This window comes from Lynx rufus, unplaced genomic scaffold (assembly GCF_022079265.1).
Source record: "Lynx rufus isolate CCGP_SWC_20201006 ecotype Redwood Valley unplaced genomic scaffold, mLynRuf1.p SCAF_9, whole genome shotgun sequence".
NCBI classification, from domain to species: domain Eukaryota; kingdom Metazoa; phylum Chordata; class Mammalia; order Carnivora; family Felidae; genus Lynx; species Lynx rufus.
Window position 1 is genome coordinate 14,376,518 of NW_025814897.1, and position 18,284 is coordinate 14,394,801.

At 48.5% G+C, this 18,284-nt stretch overlaps 1 pseudogene; it reads left to right on the top strand.

Moving 5' to 3' along the window:
• The window catches only part of LOC124505864 (40S ribosomal protein S16-like), a 23,988-nt pseudogene continuing 5,704 nt past the window's right edge, over window positions 1–18,284 (top strand).

The following is an 18,284-nucleotide window of genomic DNA, read 5'->3' on the forward strand; positions in this document are numbered from 1 at the left end:
ATGCCGTACAAGGCTCCTCCGTGGTCCATGCAGGTCTTTGGACGCAAGAAGATGGCCATGACCGTGGTGCACAGCAAAGGGGGAACAGTCTCATCAAGGTGAATGGGTGGCCCCTGGAGACGATTGAGCCACACACACTGTAGCACAAGTTATGGCAACCTGTTCTGCTTCCGGACAAGGAGCGATTTGCCTGGGTGGATGTCCAAGTCCGTGTAGTGGTCATGTGGCCCAGATTTAGGCAATCTGCTAGTCCCTCTCCAAAGCCCCGGTGGCCTATTATCAGAAATACATGGATGAGGCTTCCAAGAAGGAGGTCAAAGACATGCTCATCCAGCACAACCTGACCTTGCTGGTAGCTGATCCCCTGCACTGCAAATCCAAAAAGTTTGGTGGTCCTGGTGCCTGTTCTCCTACTGTTAAGGAGCAGTGTTTGCCTTTATAATGAACAATTGCCATGGGACAAGAAAGAGAAAAGAAAAGAAAAGAAAAGAAAAGAAAAGAAAAGAAAAGAAAAGAAAAGAAAAGAAAAGAAAAGAAAAGAAAAGAAAAGAAAAGAAAAGAAAAGGAAAGGAAAGGAAAGGAAAGGGAAAAGGAAAGAGAAAAGGAAAGAGAAAAGGAAAGAGAAAAGGAAAGAGGAAGGAAAGGGAGGGTGGAAGGAAGGAAGGAAGGAAGGGGAAGGAAAGAAGGAGGGAAGAAAAAAAACCCTCCCAGTTTTATTCACTTTGCTGTTTACCACTCATTGACCCCCCACCTCTTAAAATCAGAAAGACCTTAGAAAAAAACATCATCTGGTTTTTTCATTTCACTGTGAGGAAATGGGGTTGGAGAGGCTGAGAGATTTGCTCAAGGACATCATAACTGCATTTAGCTGAGGCTTCCTTCCACAGCTCCCTGGGGTCACACACAGCCACTATTCTGGAAGCAAACACTGGTGCAGAAGTAGACCCTGAGTCGATCCATTACTCAGGGAGATTTATACTGAGCACCTATTGTGTGCCAGACACTGTGCTAGTCACTTTCATGTATTTTCTTTCATGGGATTGGCCTGTTCAGTTTTGGACTCCTGCCAGCATGAGCACATAGTAGTTGCTCAATAAGGTGGGCTTTCTTCTTTGTCTCAGGAGCTGGATTGTAGAATAGAGAGAAAATGGGTTTAGACTTAGTCTGGGTTTGAACCTCATCCCAGCCACTTGTCACCTTTTTGGTCTTTACCTCTCTAAGCCTCTGTTCTCATATCTCTAAAATAGAGGTGATAAGCAAATCAGAGTATGGTGATAAGTTTTAAAGTCATTGTATATGAAGGACCTCTTACTCATAGTAGGTGCTCAGTCAATTATAGCAGTTCCTGTCATTGAACATTCTGTTACTGACATCATTACCTGCCTTCAAGGAGCTGATAATCTCAGAAGTTAAGACATGCATATAGATAACCACAAAGCAAAGCAGAGAAGAGACCAGAGGTGGGCCATGGAGATTCCAAGGGTGCCCTTAAGTCTGGGGATGATGGAAGGCTTCCTGGAACAGGTGTCATTGTAGTTGAAGGTGGTGGACAGTTTGAAGGGAAGCAGTAATGTTGAGATAAGAGCAAAGATAAGGATGAGGAAGCAAGAGAATGCCCCAAGTGTTCAGCTCCAAGAGCATAGGGATCTAGAATTTTGGGAACACTGAAAGCTTAGGAGAGTGAAGGTAAATCTGGAAAAGTAAGTAGGGGTCAATTTGTGGAGGCTAAAAATTGCAGATCTCATTCTGCTGACAGTGTGGAGTCAGAAAAACATTTCGAATAGGGTAATGGTAGGAAAAGAGCTAAGACTTAAAATGAACAACTGGGCCAAGTGTCCAGCATAATTTGGAGGGCAGACATTAGAGTAGAAGCTATTTTAGTGGACCCAACTTGAGCAAATGAAGGTCTGGCATAGGCAGTCATGCGAAGAAGGAAAGATAAAAATGGCTCTAAGACAAAGATCAGAGGTAAAAGAAAGAGGACTGAGCCACAGACTGGATGCAGAAGTGAGGGAGAGGGAGGGTGGGAGGAAGTGAGAAGTGGAGATGCCATGAATCCAAGTGAAGAGTAGCAAAAGTTGGCAAGAGACATGGAGAAAGAAAGACCAGAAGGTTACCTTGAAAGGAGGGCTGGGGCAAGCTGGGAATGTAGAAGGAGCCGTGGAAAGAAAGGCACCGAAGACACACAAGATAGAGCAAGGGAGGAGGAAGGTCCTGCGTGAGGCGAGAAGCCCTCCAGAGACCCTTGGTCAGGATACACGGTGGGGAGTGGGAAGACAAAGGAAGACGCAAAAGAACTTTAAGTTGGGGAGAAGGAAAAGCGAATCTACTCATGGATATTCTCATTCATTCATAAACATCCACAGAGGGCCTACTACCTGCCAATCAGAAAGACGACCCTTCTGAGCCTGCATTAGGCTCCCCAGCAAGGTAGAGGCAAGGCCATCGGCTAAGGGGAAGGGTTCAGGGTCCTCGGGAACTTACTAAAAATGCTAATTCTTTGGCCCAACCCCCAAAGATTACCAGCTCAGCATCATTCTGCAGGTGGTTCTTTGGGAGACCACAGTGGGAGAGGCTGAATTAGAAAGTTTGTGGAAGTTTTGGGGTCTTGGCTGAAGTCCCAGATGTGTCGAGGACCCAGGCTGCACTTTACATTCAGCCCAGGAGTTTGGGGGAGGCAGTATGTGGGGCTCACTATCACTGGCATAAACCGGAAGGGAAGAGCTGGGGAAGGGAATCACTAAGGGAGCATTGCAAACAGTCCAGCTCTAATCTCCATGAGCCCTGGCACACTCCTGTTTCTGATCTCACCTTCCAACTCTTCCCAATCCCTGAAACACCTTCCAGGAGTTCCAGGGAACTAGACACCCTAAGGCGATTCCTTCGGCTCTGATATTTAATTACAATTGTATTTAACACATCCAGCAATCAGATCTGTTCAGAGGAGGAGACCGTCCTCATGATAATGCCTAATGTTTGGGGTGAATGTTACAGCTTTCAGAGCAATTTCATGCATATTACTGTACATTATATTATATCAGCTTTCCTCCAAGTATGATCCATAGACCACCAGCGTCAACATTACCTGGGAGCATGTGAGAAATGCAAATTTGTAGGTCTCTGCCCAGACCTATTGTTATCCATCACCTGGAGAGCCAGGACCCTGGAAGCTGAACTTTTAATATGCTCTGGGGTGATTCTGAATAAAACTGTAACTTGACAACTGGAGATACAGCAAAACAAAATGTTTGATCTCTGTCCCTAGTTCCTGGCACAGAGCTTCAAAAACCCTTGGAATTTCCCAGATAGGAGTGTCTGTCGTTATTCATAACAAGCTCCTTCTATTCGTACCTGAGTTTGTGCTAATAGCAGGCCCTTAAATAGTTCCAAGGGAAGGGCTGGCCAAGCCAGAATAGCCAAGAACTGGACTTTCAGTCCCACCCCACAACCTCTGTGGAGGGCAGAGGGATTGGAGATTGAATTCCATCATATGGGCATTGATTTAATCAACCATGTCTACATAATGAAACTCCTCAAACCTCCAGATACTGAAGCTCAGTGGACCTTCCTGTTGGTGAGCATATTGACGTGCTAAGGGTGATCTGACCTGATTCCACAAGGAGAGAGAATGGAAAGTCTGTGCCGCTCCCCACCCTGAGGCCATTGGGCTATTTCTGAGGTGTAGCCTTTATAATAAAATTGTAATTATAAGTATAGTGTTTTCAGAGAGTTCAAACAAATCATCAAACCCAAAGGGAGGTGGTGGGAACCCCTGGATTTGTAGCCACATCAGACAGGAGTGCAGGTAGGACAGGGACCCCATTTGTGGCTGAAATCAGGGCAGTCTTGTTGGGGACCTTGGCCTTCAAGTTGGGATCTGACCCTAATTCTGGATAGTACCAAAATTAAGTTGAATTGCAGGAAACTCAGTTGGTGTCAGAGAATTGGTGTCAAAACAAAGGAACCATAGTCTCATGTAAGCCAAACCATAATCTTGCAAGTTACACATAAATATCCTCATGTTACATATGTGGAAATGGAGACACAGGGAGGGAAAGTGACCTACCCACAGGCAAACAGCCATTCTGGAGCAAAGTGGGAATATGCATTTAGGTCCCTGGCCCCGGGACATGCTTCTTCTCTCCAGGGCACAGCTGGCTCATGGGCTACCATGCCCCCAAGTTGGAGGTAGAATCACAAAGCTTAGGGGCTGGAACCCGCCCTGTGATAGGGGAGGGGAAGGGTTACCTAATTCAACCCACCAGGGCCAACTGCCAGGGAGGTAATGAAAAAGAGCTGAGGCCCTCAGACCTCTGAAAGTTTAAATTATACCTTTCTGAACGTGCGTGACTTGTGTAATCCTCAAAGATTTGTAATTGTGACAGCCTAGGAAAATTACAGGTGACTTGAAGCAATTTAATGATAATAAAAATAAAATAAAAACAGTAAACAGCACTGCTGCTCCCTCTAATTTCCCAGCATCTTTATCATATAAATGCCTCCATTCTTCTCCCTGCGGACGATTAATGAATCTGCAATTGCCACAACGGGATGGCAGGCTCACTTCCCTAATTCTTTCTGCTGCTGCTCCTGCACCGGGGGAAGCCCCTCCCAGCTCCCCGTGCCAGGGCTCTCCCAGGCCCAGCCAGATTCCAGAAACAGCCCTGGGAGAGGCACCAGGACCTCCTCCCAATGCCAGGCTTTCCTCCCCTGCTCCTCACCCCAGCGGCCCAGAGCTGTCTTCTGCAGCCAAGTGTGTGCGGGAGCCCTGCTGATCTGAGCAAGCACAAATTGACCTTCTCTCCGGGCATCTCCTTGCCTCCCTCCTGGTGTTAATATGCGCCTTAAAGAGCTACGCGCTCAACAAGTCTCTGTTATGCAGGTTAATTCAGAGCGCAGCCAGGCTGTGATCAAATGACCTTTCCCCACTTCCCTGCTAATTTTGATGGGCAGCTCCATTTTCCTTCTCCCTCCCAGTCCCCCCTTGCTCTAAATTGGAAATCTATCAATTTTCTAGGTAAATGGAAAATAAAGACACACAGGCACAAGCAACACACTCACCTGCATACACACTAACGCTAACACTCACACTAACATGCAGTTGTTGACGCAGAGGCTAGATGGGACCTGCTTCTGCTTTTTTTTTTTTTTTTAATTCTTAATTTCCAGGCCTCAGGAGAATGTGGGAGCTGGGTCCTGAGCTGATGCCAAAAGAACATAAAGGTGCTGAAAGAGGGGTGCCTGGGTGGCTCAGTTGGTTAAGCGTCCGACTCTTGATTTCGGCTCAGGTCATAATCTCGTGGTTTTGAGTTCGAGCCCTGAGTCAGGCTCTGCGCTGACAGCATGGAGCCTACTTGGGATTCTCTGTCTCTCTCCCTCTCTCTCTGCCCCTCCCCTGCTCACTCACTCTCTCAATAATTAATAAATATTTAAATAAATATTTAAATAAATAAATAAGCGCTGAAAGAGAATCCCTTACCCACAATTTTTATTCTTTGCTTCACCAGGAGGTACAATAACAGTAACAAATGGGGGGAGCAAATAACAACAATAAAAACTAACATTTATCAAGTGCTTACTATGTACCAGTCACTTCCCTAGAATTAGCTCAATGAATTTTCTCAATACCTCTATGAAATGAGAATTATTACTCCCATTTTATTTAAAAAGAAATTGAGGCTTCAAGAGATGAATGCTTAAGGATGCACCTAAAGAGTCAGAGCAAACATTTGAACCTGGATAGTCTGGTTCCAAGGTCAAGTTCTTGCTTTGTTGCCAGTAGCACGACCTGGGACCTGTCACATGATCACGGCAAGCCTCAGTTTCCTCATCTGCACCATGAGGATAATAAGATTTACCTCATCATGGAAGATGAATTAAGTGGTGACCATCCTTTGAAAGCTGCAAATCACCATCATTTCACCATTATTATAATTATTGTGAATTCAATTAGTTAATTCCTTGCACAAATATTTCCTGACCACCTACTATGCGCCAGCCTTGCTCTAGGTCCAGGAATACGGCAGTGATCAAGACAGATAAATATCCCTGTCTCCGAGGAGGCATTCAAGTGGGGAAAACTGACAAAACACAAGTAAAGTACATAATAGATGCGGCTTACTACTATAGAGAAAATTAAGTTGGAGAGGGGGTCTAAGGAGTGACAGTAGGAGGGCTGCAATTTTAGGTTGGTCAGGAAGACGTCACATAACAGGTGTCATTGGACAAAGGTCAAAGGGAATGTGGGGAGCAAAACAGGCAGTTATCAGAGAAAGAGCATTCCAAGCAGTGGAAACAGCAAGTGCAAAGACTCTGAGGCTGAAGGAGTAAGGAGGCCAGAGTTGAGGGCAGAGGGAGGGAGGAGGAAGAGTAAGAGATGAGTCCGGAGGTGATGGGCCATGTAAAGCTCTGCAGGCTCTGATTCTACGTGCTAGGGAATGCACGAGTGCGTGGGAGAGTTTGAGCAGAGCAGTGAGATAATCTAACATTTTTAAAGGGTCAGTGTGGCTATCACAGGAGGGCAGGGACAGAAGCAGGGAGTCCAGTTAGGAGGCTGGTGCCACTAACCTACGTGACAAAAGATAGTGGCTTGAACCAGGAGGTAGCAGTGGAGGTGATGAGATGCATTTGGATTCTGAATATATTTGAAGGTAGAACCAACCAGACATGCTGATGGTCAGTATGTAAGAAAGCAAGAAGTCACCAATGACTCCAAGATTTCCCACCTGAGAAGATGGAAGAATGGAGTTGCCTCTTAGCAAAATGGGGTACAGCAGGAGGTGCAGGTGTTATGGTTTGCATTGTGTCCCTCACAAGAAACGTGTTCAAGCCCCAACCCTTAATACCTAAGAATATGGTCTTATTTGGAAATAGGGTCTTTGCAGAGGTAGTCAAGTTGAGATAAGGTCATTAGACTAGGTTCTAATAAGACTGGCATCCTTATAAAAATGGAAAATTTGGACACGGATTCACAAACACAGGTTGGAGTTGGCATGAAGGTTGGAGCCACACTGCCAATAAGCCAAGGAACTGCCAACACCTAGGACAGAGACATGGACCAGATCCTTCCCTAATTCCTCAGAGGGACCGGGGCCCTGACAGCACATTGATTCAGACTTCCAGCCTCCAGGACTGCCAGACAAGAACTTTCTGCTACTCAAGCCACTCAGTTTGCCATACTTTGTTATGGCAGGTTTGGAGGGCAGGGCCAGCAGGCCAAGCGGAGATGTGGAATAGGCAGCTAGGTAGGAGTCTGGAGTTCAAGGGTGAGGGCTGAACTGGACACATACATTCGAGAGTCATCTTCCCTGCTAGGAACTTGCAGCTAGGGCACTGGCTGTGATTGCGTAGGGCAGATAGAGAAAGGGTGTGAGGACTGAGCTCTGGGACACTCCACCAGTGAGAGGACAGGGAGGTAAAAGGCAGTTGACAAGTAGAAGAGAATCAGGAGAGGTGATGTCCTGAAAGGCAAATGAAGGAAATATTTGGGGAAGGAAAAGTCAACAGCTCTGTCAAATGTCGGCCATGAGCCAAATTTGATGAATACAAAGAAGTGACCATTGGATATAGCCACTCGGAGCTCATTTGTGACCTTGACAAGGGCAGTTTCAGAGGTGTAGTGAAGCCTAATTGGAATGGGTTGAAGAGAAAGCTGGAGGAGAGAAATTGGAGGCAGAGGCATAGACAACTCTTTGAGGGGTTTGCTAAGGGGAGACATGGGGTCAAGACCGAAGTTTTTTCAAGGTAGGAGGAGAGGTAACAGTACTTCTCATGCTGACAGAAGTGATGCTGCAGAGAGGCGGGTATTGATAAGACAGAAGACAACAGGAAGAACTGCAGGGTAACGTCCCTGGAAATCTGGTGGGGGTGGGAGAAAGTATGCACTTGACCAGGAGCATGGGGGATACACCCCAAACAGGAGAGAGGCAGGTTTATGGGCAGGTGCGTGGGTGGGTCAAAACGGTGGTGGCGACGTAGAAGGTAAAGTCAGTTGAGAGCGAGGAGGGGGAAAGGATGAACAGTCATGGGGGACAGTGGAAGACCGAGAGGTGGGAAGATACAGTGAGGTTGTTGGCAGCAGGCAGGGCCACTTGAGGTCTGGTTGGTGACTAGGGAGTAACATCAGTCACATGAGGATAGGTTTCTTCTCCCGCCATGTGCAGCTGCCCACACATAAGCTGAAAATCAGCAGAGTTGGACTTCATCAGAGCTGGGAGTTTGCTCCTCAAATGCAAAGAGAGAAGGAGCAAAGGACCTGAGCGGTATGTCAAAGAGGGACTGTAAAGATGGAGTCTGGAATTTAAGCTGGATAGGGATGAAAGGAAGGGCCTGAGAAGGGCAGGAATCCCAAAGGGTGTTTGGATCAAGGGATTGTATGTTCCAATAGGGGAAGGAGTGTTAGAGTCAGAGTGCTAGAGCTTGTGTGCTAGAATAGTGGGGGTCAGGGAATAAAAATGGGGGCTCCTCAACATGCATATCTTGGAGGCATGGCCATGACTGGCATTGACAAGGTGTAGGGTAAGGCCAAGGGAGAAGGCGGCTAGCATAGGGTGGACAACAAGAACACTGGATGAGGAGGTCAAAAGACTGGAAAGCCAAGGTACTAGAGGGCTCATATATATTGAACCCACTAAGATTTTTCAGAGAGGTGGTATTGGGGAGTGACGGTGAGCCAGGAGCTAAAATCCAGAAGAAATTAGAGCAAGCCACCAAGAGTCATAAGGTAACCACAACTCCGGAGGACATGAGTCTCCACTCTGGGGGTTCTTAGAGAGGGGGTTGACAATAGCATGAAAGCAGCAGTGTGAAGCAAGGAAGGGTCCCAGGTCACCTTCAGGCCCAGCTCTCCAGAAAATGGTGTCCTTGGGGTAGAAGCAGGGAATTTCAAAGAAGAGACTGAGAAAAGCAGGATTGCTGATGGCTGCCTGTGAGTCCCAGAGGGGCAGTAGTGAGGCTGGGGAGGAAGAGGAAATTCAGGCAGAAGAGGAGGTGTGCAGAGCCCAATGGAGGGCAGAGCCAAAGGTGAGAGGCTTCAGTGAGGTTGAAAGTGTCCAAAGCCATGAAGTCAGGACAGACGCCTAAGCTCACTGTGGGTGGTCTCCTGGGAAACCACCCCCTCCCTTTGCCTCTATCTGATGCCAGAAGCCATCCTCAGACAAACAAACAACACATGCGCCTGTAAACCAGTCCCCCTGAGCCAGGCCACCTGCCCCCACCAGCCATCGGCTCTCAAAGCGTGTGTCCATGGACGAGTCTCATTGGCTCAGACTCAGCCATGAACCGGGCCTCACCCAGAAAGAAAGCGGACAGTGCAAGTCTCGCGGCCTCTACCCTAGGAAGAATTGTCAAAATTTATGTGAAGTACCCAAATCTAAGGAGGGTGTTCAAAGATCCTGGCAACCAAAAATGTCAGGCATTTATTAGATAACAACGATAGTAGTAATTTTTATTATTATTTTGTCTAAGCTTTCAAGAAAGAGATGGGGAGGATTCCATGAAGCCACTTCATCACCAGGACCTCAGATGAGGTTTCTAACCTTCCAGCAGCAGTTGAGAACACTATTTCTATTGATTAGTGCCAAGGACTCAATAAGGCACGTGCATGTTCTCAGGTAAGACTTTAGGCCTGAGCCTTCCCAGATAAGATCAGACCCATTTAGAGCTCACTCCACAGCAAAGCACACTCTTGACTCTGCAAAGACAAGATGATAGAGGTTCCTATTTACTCAGCAGCCCCTGTGTGCCAGACACTATAATCTTCACTCAGCATGCATGATCTCCTTTAATCCTCAAGGCGACTCTGTGAGGAAGGTAGTGGGATTACCATATTATAGATAAGGAAATAGAACTTGAAAGAAAATTAGTAAGTTGCTTATGCCACCTTCCATCCTCACTTCCCCCACTACCCCCAGCTGCTACAAGGTCACCACGCATAGTTGTGCAGGTCGTGCACTGCACATCTCCACAGAGCATAATTGCCTCCGATGCAGATGACACGACCTGGAGTTGTGCAGTGCCCAACCTGTGCGTTCAAACGTAGCCACTGCTCATTTGGCTCCAAACTCCATCTCCTCACAACTATATTATAGAGTTCAGTCATCAGTCTTTTGAGTTAGAGCCCCCTTAAGGTCAGGGAAGATTTCTTCTGTGTCCCCACAGAGAGCAACACAGGGCCTGGCACATAGCAGGTGCACAATAAATAGCTGCAAGATTAAAGACTATCAAAGATGAGCATGAATGTGCTCATCAGCTCCCGAATCACGGCATCTACAGAGGCACCACTTGAAGCCGGAAATAGGTAGTTTAGAACAACCGAAAGGGAGGACAGCTACCTGGCACAGCTGGCTGTCAGCTTATAAAACTCATTAACCCCAGAGGTGGTACAGATGGCAAATACTAACGGACTCCAGGTGCGTGTAGGCACGTTCAAGGTTTCTACAACCAGAGTGGACTATTAAGGAGAGTGGCCCAGAAGGGGACCACTGACATTGTTTGAACACCCACTATATCCCTGGCACTGGGCTACATTGAACACCTTACCTTACAGACCTCTCCAGGTCTGTTTCCTTCTGTGTAAAGAAATAATATCATTACCTATGGTGGTGGGGGTCGTGGTCATTAAGTAACGTCAGTCCTTAGCACACGCCTGGGACAGTGTCAACGTCCCACATAAGTTAACTATTATTCCCGCAAGTAATAATAGCAAATGGAATTGTGTTGACAATTCACTAGTAGGAAAGAATTTCACAAAACTTCCATCTCTTACCAAGAAACTAGGTTCAATTATCCTCTTATATGGACACTTCACTGATCAAGACTTTTAAAAAAAAACCTAACCTTCAGCCTTTGGGATTGCGCATAAATAGAAGAACAATTTGATTGTTTTCCTCCCTTGTGATTTTCAGCCAGGGCGATCTTTAAATAAAGCAGCAATAGAATGATAATCTGCTCTGTGCATCCCCCACCTCCTGTCATTTCTACCAAGAGCTTTCAGGGGACCAACACAGTGTCAGACACCAAATAAAATATTTGCATAAGACTTCTGCCTTCCAATATAGAGATCTTTTGCAGAGTCTGTGGCTATCATGGTATACAGCCAACATGAAAACAGATTACTATCACTAGAAGCCGGATCACAGAGAAAACCATCCCAAATTTTCCAGCTTAGTCATGCTTGGAACCAGCTTCCTTTCCTACAAAGTTGAACGTGGCCCCTTGGAAGTCTGTCTTGCTGTACTGTGTACCCCTTGAAGGCAATGATCATTTATTTATGTGTCATTTTTTTCCTCTGGATGCATAAGACCATCATGGTGCCTGGTCCACAGAGTGAATTTTGCCTGAGAGACGATGAGAGAGAGGGAGGGAGGGAATGTATAGATACATGATGGCAAGATGGCTGGATGAAGTGGCATAGCTTAATTGACCAGAGTATCGGCTCTAAATTGATACTAGTTTCCAAAATCGGCTCTGCCATCATTTAGTTGTGCGGCCTTGAAAAACCTGCTTAATCTCTCTGGGCATCAGTTTCTTTAACTGTAACATAAGGATAACGATAGTACCTATCTTGTAAGTTTGTTGTAAGTATTAAGTAAGAGAATACATATAAAGCACTTATCCATCCACATGTTTCTTGAGCTCCTACCATGTGCCAGGCACTGGTGTAAGAACGGGGACTATTAAGCAAAACAGATAAAAATCTCTGCCTTCATAGAGTTTATATTCCAATTGGGAAAGCAGGCAAAACACAATATATTAGACAATTATCTGGTATGTTGGAAGGTGTTTTTATGGGGAACGTAGAGCAGAGTAAGGTGGTGGGAAAAGGTTTGCAATTTAACTTCAAATGGTCAGGGCGGTCTTCACAGAGATGGGAACACTTGAGCAATGACTCAAACGAGTGAGGGAGGGAGCCACGGGGACATCTAGGGGAGAACATTCCAGGCACAGGAAACAGCCAACGTCAAGGCCCTGAGGCGGGAGTGTGCCTGGCATGTTCGCGGTACAGAGACATCCGGTGTGGCTGGAGCGGGAAGGAGAGGGGGGAAGAGTAACAAGAGATGAAGTCCAAGGCGGGGTCAGATCCCCTAGGACATTATGGGACACAGTATGGCTTTGGCTTTTTTCTTTTCTTACATTTAGTGATACGGGACCCTTTTTGAGCATCAGAGGGACACGGTCTGATTTGCCCTTTGATGGGGTCACTTTGACTATTGGGTGGAGGGCCTCCCCCCTAGCCGGGGCCCAGTGGTAGCTGTTACAATCTCGGCAAACACAGTTCCCTTCTTGGGGGTCTTAGCAAAGCTGTTTGGCTCTCTAATTGCTTACACCATCTGTTTCCAGAGACGGCGGCAAAGGGCTCTGCAGCTTGAATTGACAGAGCCGGAAGCTGGCAGCTCTGCCTGACTCACCGTCAAGGTGCTCCCCAGAGCGGAGGCGGGTGGGCGTGCGTGCGCACACACGGGGACCCCCACGGGGGGAATACGGAAACTGCTCCTAGCCTTGCACATCCGCTAAGGGATGCTCGCCCCGTGGCTGTCAGGAAGGCTCTTCTGGGCCAGAGAGATGAGCATATTGTCCCCAGAGCCGGCCCTGAGGACATTCCCAGGGCTCCTCAAAACAGGCCTGACCTCTTTTCCTCCTCCTCTTCCTCCTCCTCCCCCTCCTCTCCTTCCTCCTCCTCCTCCCTCTCCTTCCTCCTCCTCCTCCTCCCCCTCCTCTCCTTCCTCCTCCTCCTCCTCTCCTTCCTCCTCCTCCTCCTCTCCTTCCTCCTCCTCCTCCTCCTCCCTCTCCTTCCTCCTCCTCCCCTCCTCTCCTTCCTCCTCCTCCTCCTCCCCCTCGTCTCCTTCCTCCTCCCCCTCCTCTCCTTCCTTCTCCTCCTCTCCTTCCTCCTCCTCCTCCTCCCTCTCCTTCCTCCTCCTCCCCCTCCTCTCCTTCCTCCTCCTCCTCCTCCCTCTCCTTCCTCCTCCTCCCCTCCTCTCCTTCCTCCTCCTCCTCCCCCTCCTCTCCTTCCTCCTTCCCCTCCTCTCCTTCCTCCTCCTCCTCTCCTTCCTCCTCCTCTTCCTCTCCTTCCTCCTCCTTCTCCTCTTCTTCCTCCTCCTCCCCCTCCTCTCCTTCCTCCTCCTCCCCCTCCTCTCCTTCCTCCTCTTCTTCCTCCTCCTCCCCCTCCTCTCCTTCCTCCTCCTCCTCTTCTTCCTCTTCCCCCTCCTCTCCTTCCTCCTCCTCCTCCCCCTCTTCTCCTTCCTCCTCCTCCTCCTCTCCCTCCTCCTCCTCCTTCTCCTCTTCTTCCTCCTCCCCCTCCTCTACTTCCTCTTCTTCCTCCTCCTACCCTTCCTCTTCCTCCTCCTCTTCCACTTCTTCTCCCATTTCCTCCTTCTCCTTCTTCCTCCATACTCCTCTTCCTCTTCCTCCTCCTCCCCCTGCTTCTTTTCCTCCTCCTCCTCCCCCCTTCCTCCTCCTCCTTTTCCTCCTCCTCCTCCTCACTCTCCTCCTTCTCCCCTCTCTCCTCCTCCTCCTCCCTCTCCACCTCCTCTTCCTCCTCTTCCTTCTCCTCTTCCTCCTCCTCCTTCCCCTCTTCTTCTTCATCATCATCACCCTTACCACTGCTTGTTCATCATTATTCTGCCTGCATCTGCGCCAGGCACTTTGCATGCATTACCCACCTTAATCTCCACAATTAACTGTCTGGGACGAGGACTACCCCTATCTCTATCTAACCAGGGAGAACCTGAGGCCTGGAGAGCTGACGTAACTTGCTGGAGGTCCCACGGCCGGCACATGGCACAGCGGGACTGTGAACACATCAAGGATGGCTTCAGAGCCTAAGCTCACAGCCATAAGGCTACCTGCCTACAACTGCTTTCTTTCTGGAGGCCAGTGTTCTTTTGGCCCATGTGGAGTGTTGTTAACACGGCCCTCAGTCCACAGAGAAGGGCAACTAGCGAGGGAGAGTGTAAAGGACAACGAGCCCTGTGCGGGGTCAATCTGGATCCCCACCACAGTGTATCCGTACAGGTCCAGACTGTGTCCTGCTACTCAATTAGGCGTGAGCATGTGCAGACAGGGAGAAAAAGAGAAGGGAGATTAGGTAAGGGTGCAAAGGTGCACCGGCCATGGACAAGGCTTACCTTATCTCAGGAGGAAGGCAGTGGAAGTGGTCAAGAGCACCAGCTCCAGAACTGAAGCCTCACTCTGCCCTTCACCAGCTGGGAGACCTTTACCTCTTCACACCCCAGTTTTCTCATCCATAAAATGGAGACAATGGTAGCACCCATCTCGCAGGCTTGTTATGGAGATTAAATGTGCTCATGCGCAATGTCATAAGAAAACCTCAAAATACCGTGAATTACAAAGTCTGTAGAGGTGTGGCTAACTTCTTATACTCAGCCCAGACAAGGCCGTCCACTTGCCGGCGTCTTTTTTTTTAAATTTTTTAATGTTTATTTATTTTTGAGAAAGAGACAGAACATGAGTGAGGGAGGAGCGGAGAGAGAGAGGGAGACACAAAATCCAAAGCAGGCTCTGGGCTCTGAGCTGTCAGCACAGAGCCCCACATAGGGCTCAACCTCACGAGCTGTGAGATCATGACCTGAGCTGAAGTTGGATGCTCAACCGACTGAGCCACCCAGACGCCCCTCACCAGCATCTTTTAAGGAGAGTTTGGGCTGTGGATCAAACAGAAAGGACACCTTGGAAGCATGGTCCCCACCTTTGGAATTAAAAGGCATGGGCCCGGGAGGTGAGGCACATCCAGGATTGACCGTATCCCAGGTTAGAGGCCTGCAACCACCATTTGGCACAGGCAAGCCCAGACTCCTGCCCCATGCGAGCTCCTTGAGGAAAAGCCTCCCAATCATTCTGGGATTGTACTGGGAATGATTCGCTCACTCTCCCCAACAAGGTCTGCTGATACAGAGGAGGCATCTATCAAGCGGCCAGCATGGTTGGGTCTGCCCTGGAGTCAAGTTGCTACAAAACACCCTGCAGAAATAATCTGGTTTCCTCCACTGAGCATGCAGGAACAGGCTAAACAAAGCTGCCCTTTTAGGGCTACCTCACTGCATAGAAGACAGCCACTACTCTCTGAAGGCCAGGGTGGGATCTATGGCATTCGCTGCTGGCTCCCCAGTTCCTGTCACAGTGCCCAGACTTTCAGCATCCGTGGAAGGAGGGAATAAAGAAATAACAAAGGAGAGGAGGAAAAACTGAGCCTTTTAATAAGTAATACCTTTGGTTTTCACCAGACCAAACAAATTTGCCAACCCCGTGGGGGCACTGACACTGGTTTCCTGGTCAGGAGAGGAGTGCAGGACACAACCTGGGGAAAGGGAAGTTGCCACTAGGGTCCCCGTCCAAGATGACTCATCTTCCCTCATGCCCGTTAACCCAGCCCTCCCCCCAGTCCAGGCAGTTCCCAAATCTCCAGGCGCTTCTCCAGAAACCCACCACTGTCAAGTATAAATAAAGCAAACCACATTATTGCATGTGCCTCCATCTGTTAATTAACAGATAAATCAGGCCCGTCTCACCAATTAAGGAAAGATATCTGGGACCACAAAACGTGACTGACTCCTCTCAGCGAAAATGAAAGGTGTTTGTCACAGGCTTTGAGGTGATGGGAGCTGCCTGCCTGTCCCTACAGCCCCTGCCTCCTTCACGCAGCCATAATTGTCTCCCCAGGACCTGTGAGAAGACCCGGGGAGCATGTATAGTGCAGAGCCTCCCCTGCCATGGGTCTCTCTGGATGTCATTGCAACTAAGACCTGGGCAGTGGGTCCAAGGTGCCGAGGGCTACCTTCGGCTTGCTCTTCCCCCCCTGCCCCCACCCTCCCAGAGTCTATGTGCATCTCTTAGGTGGGGACAGTACCTGAGGCTGGACCAAGAGGCAAAGTGGCGTTTCTTTTCTTCCCCCCATCTTTACTGAGGTATAATCAACACATTCAGATTGTATATATTTAAAGCGTCTGACTCGATACTTTGATATATGTATACATTGTGAAAAACAGAATTTAAACTGTGGTCTGAGGACCACCAGCATCAGAGTCCTGGGGATCCTATAAAAATGCAATCTAGAAAACTCAGATCGAACCCGAGCCAATCCCACTGGGTCAGAATCTCTGGCAGTGGGATCAGAATGCAGAACGTTGCCACTTTCACTTGTGCGCCTCCCCACTGGGGGTCTCAGAATTTGACAACTGCTGATACAAAACCTTTCTTTTCCTCTGCTTGGGAACTTAGATTTTCCATCATTTACAGTGGTAATAGAAAAGAAGGAACAGGGGCACCTGGGTGGCTCAGTCAGTTAAGCATCCGACTTCGGCTCAGGTCATGATCTCACAGCCGGTGGGTGGGTTTGAGCCCCGCGTCGGGCTCTGTGCTGACAGCTCAGAGCCTGGAGCCTGCTTTGGATTCTGTGTCTCCCTCTCTCTTTGCCTCTTCTCAGCTTCTGTTCTGTCTCAATAATAAATGAACTTAAAAATTAAAAAAAAAAAAAAAAGGAAAGGGAGGGGGAAGGTTTCCAGCAAGTGGAACAGGATTATAAGAGGTCCATGGTGGAGGGACTCTGGTCCCACTTCCACTGTGCAGGTAAGGGAACCAAGGCCCATGTTAGGGGTTCATTTGTTCCCCTCAGCAGAGATTTGCAGAAGTTGTCACCCCCTGGTGCCTCAGAAGGTGACGTTATTTGCAAATTGAGTCTTTACAGAGGCAATCAAGTTAAAATGAGGGCTTGAAGGTGGGTCCTCATCCATAGAACAGATGTTCTTATGAGAAGGAGAAATGTGGACACAGAGACAGACATGCACAGAGGGAAGGGTGGAAGAGACACAGGAAAACGCCATGCGAAGATTGGAGCTATGTTGTTACAGCCAAGGAACATCTGGAGCTACCAGGATCTGGGTGAAGCAAGGAAGGATCCTCTCCTACAGGTTTAGAGGGCGAATGGCCCTGCCAATACCTTGATTTCAGACTTCTAGTCTCCAGTCGTGAAACAAGAAGTTTCTACTGCGCTAAGCCACCCAGTTTGTGGAACTTTATTATAGCAGCCCAAGCCAACTAATATAGTCCATAAAGGAACACGACTTGCCTGAGGTCACCCCCCACATTGCCACCACACTGCCACATAGTCTAATTCTCACCCCTCATCTCTACAAAGCATGACCCCAAGCCCTCTAGAAATGCAGATCAGGTGCCCTCTCTAAAGCATTTTCCAGATGCAGAAAACAGAAGGGTATAGTCACTCAATGTCCAACACACAGACTTCAGAATCAATCAATTTTGCACAGACCATCAGGCCAGGCAAGTTCCCGCAGGGCAGAAGCCAAAGTGCTAAAATGGGGGGCCATCGGCACTAAATATGAGTGTCACTGGCACCTGCCACATACTCTGTTATTTCTGACCCTACTGAAATCCAAACTGGTGGTTAGCAAACACACCAAAGATCTTCCCATGGGGTCTTTCCAGAAGGACTACATATGGCAGGCTTCTCAGGCTGCCCAAGGAAGTCTGTTTGTGGGGAGAAGAAGGAATCCAGAATCCAGAAAGCTCCCCTTCTACCTTGTAGCCTCAGTGAGGCCAGCTCTGAGGAGACAGTGACAAAGGACCACTGGGGGCTCACCCAGTAGCCAATACTGTTAGTACAGAGGCATGACAACAAGCCTCATGTTGTCCTCACGACATGTACCCTCACCTACAGATCCTTCCCTCTGAAGCAAGGCCACTGGTAGGGTGTCTGTGGTTTCCAACACCCTGACACCCACTTCTACCCCTCCGTGGTATGCAGGTTACCCCGTGGCCCTTATCAACCTGCCTTGCCAGCCTCTGGTCTACAAAGCCTGGACTGGGTGGGTGGGGAGTCCACTATCAGGATGGAGAATTCCACGTGCTTTAAGAACTCTGCATTGAGGAGCAGAACAAAATTCTTTGAGCTATTGCCCCTAAATTGTGTTGTGGCTGATGGGAATAGGACACTGGATTTCTTAGTTCTGTAGGGAGATACAACCAAACAGAAGGCTAGCAGCCTTTTGTGATCCTCTCCAACCCCAGGGCCCCAAGAGCAAGAGAAGCTGGTGTCCAGAAGGAAGAGGTCTCTGCAGCTCTGAGTGAGCAAGAGCTCTCGTATGCTGCCATCATGGCCTCAAAGGTCCCAACAGGAGCAAAGTTGTCATGCCCTAGGGTAACATATCCTCGAGGAAAGTCATTGTGATGACAAAGGAGAGAGAGAGAGAGAAGAGGGAGAATGTGCAATCAAATTAATTCTAATGACATTGATAAGGAGATGTGGAAGCACA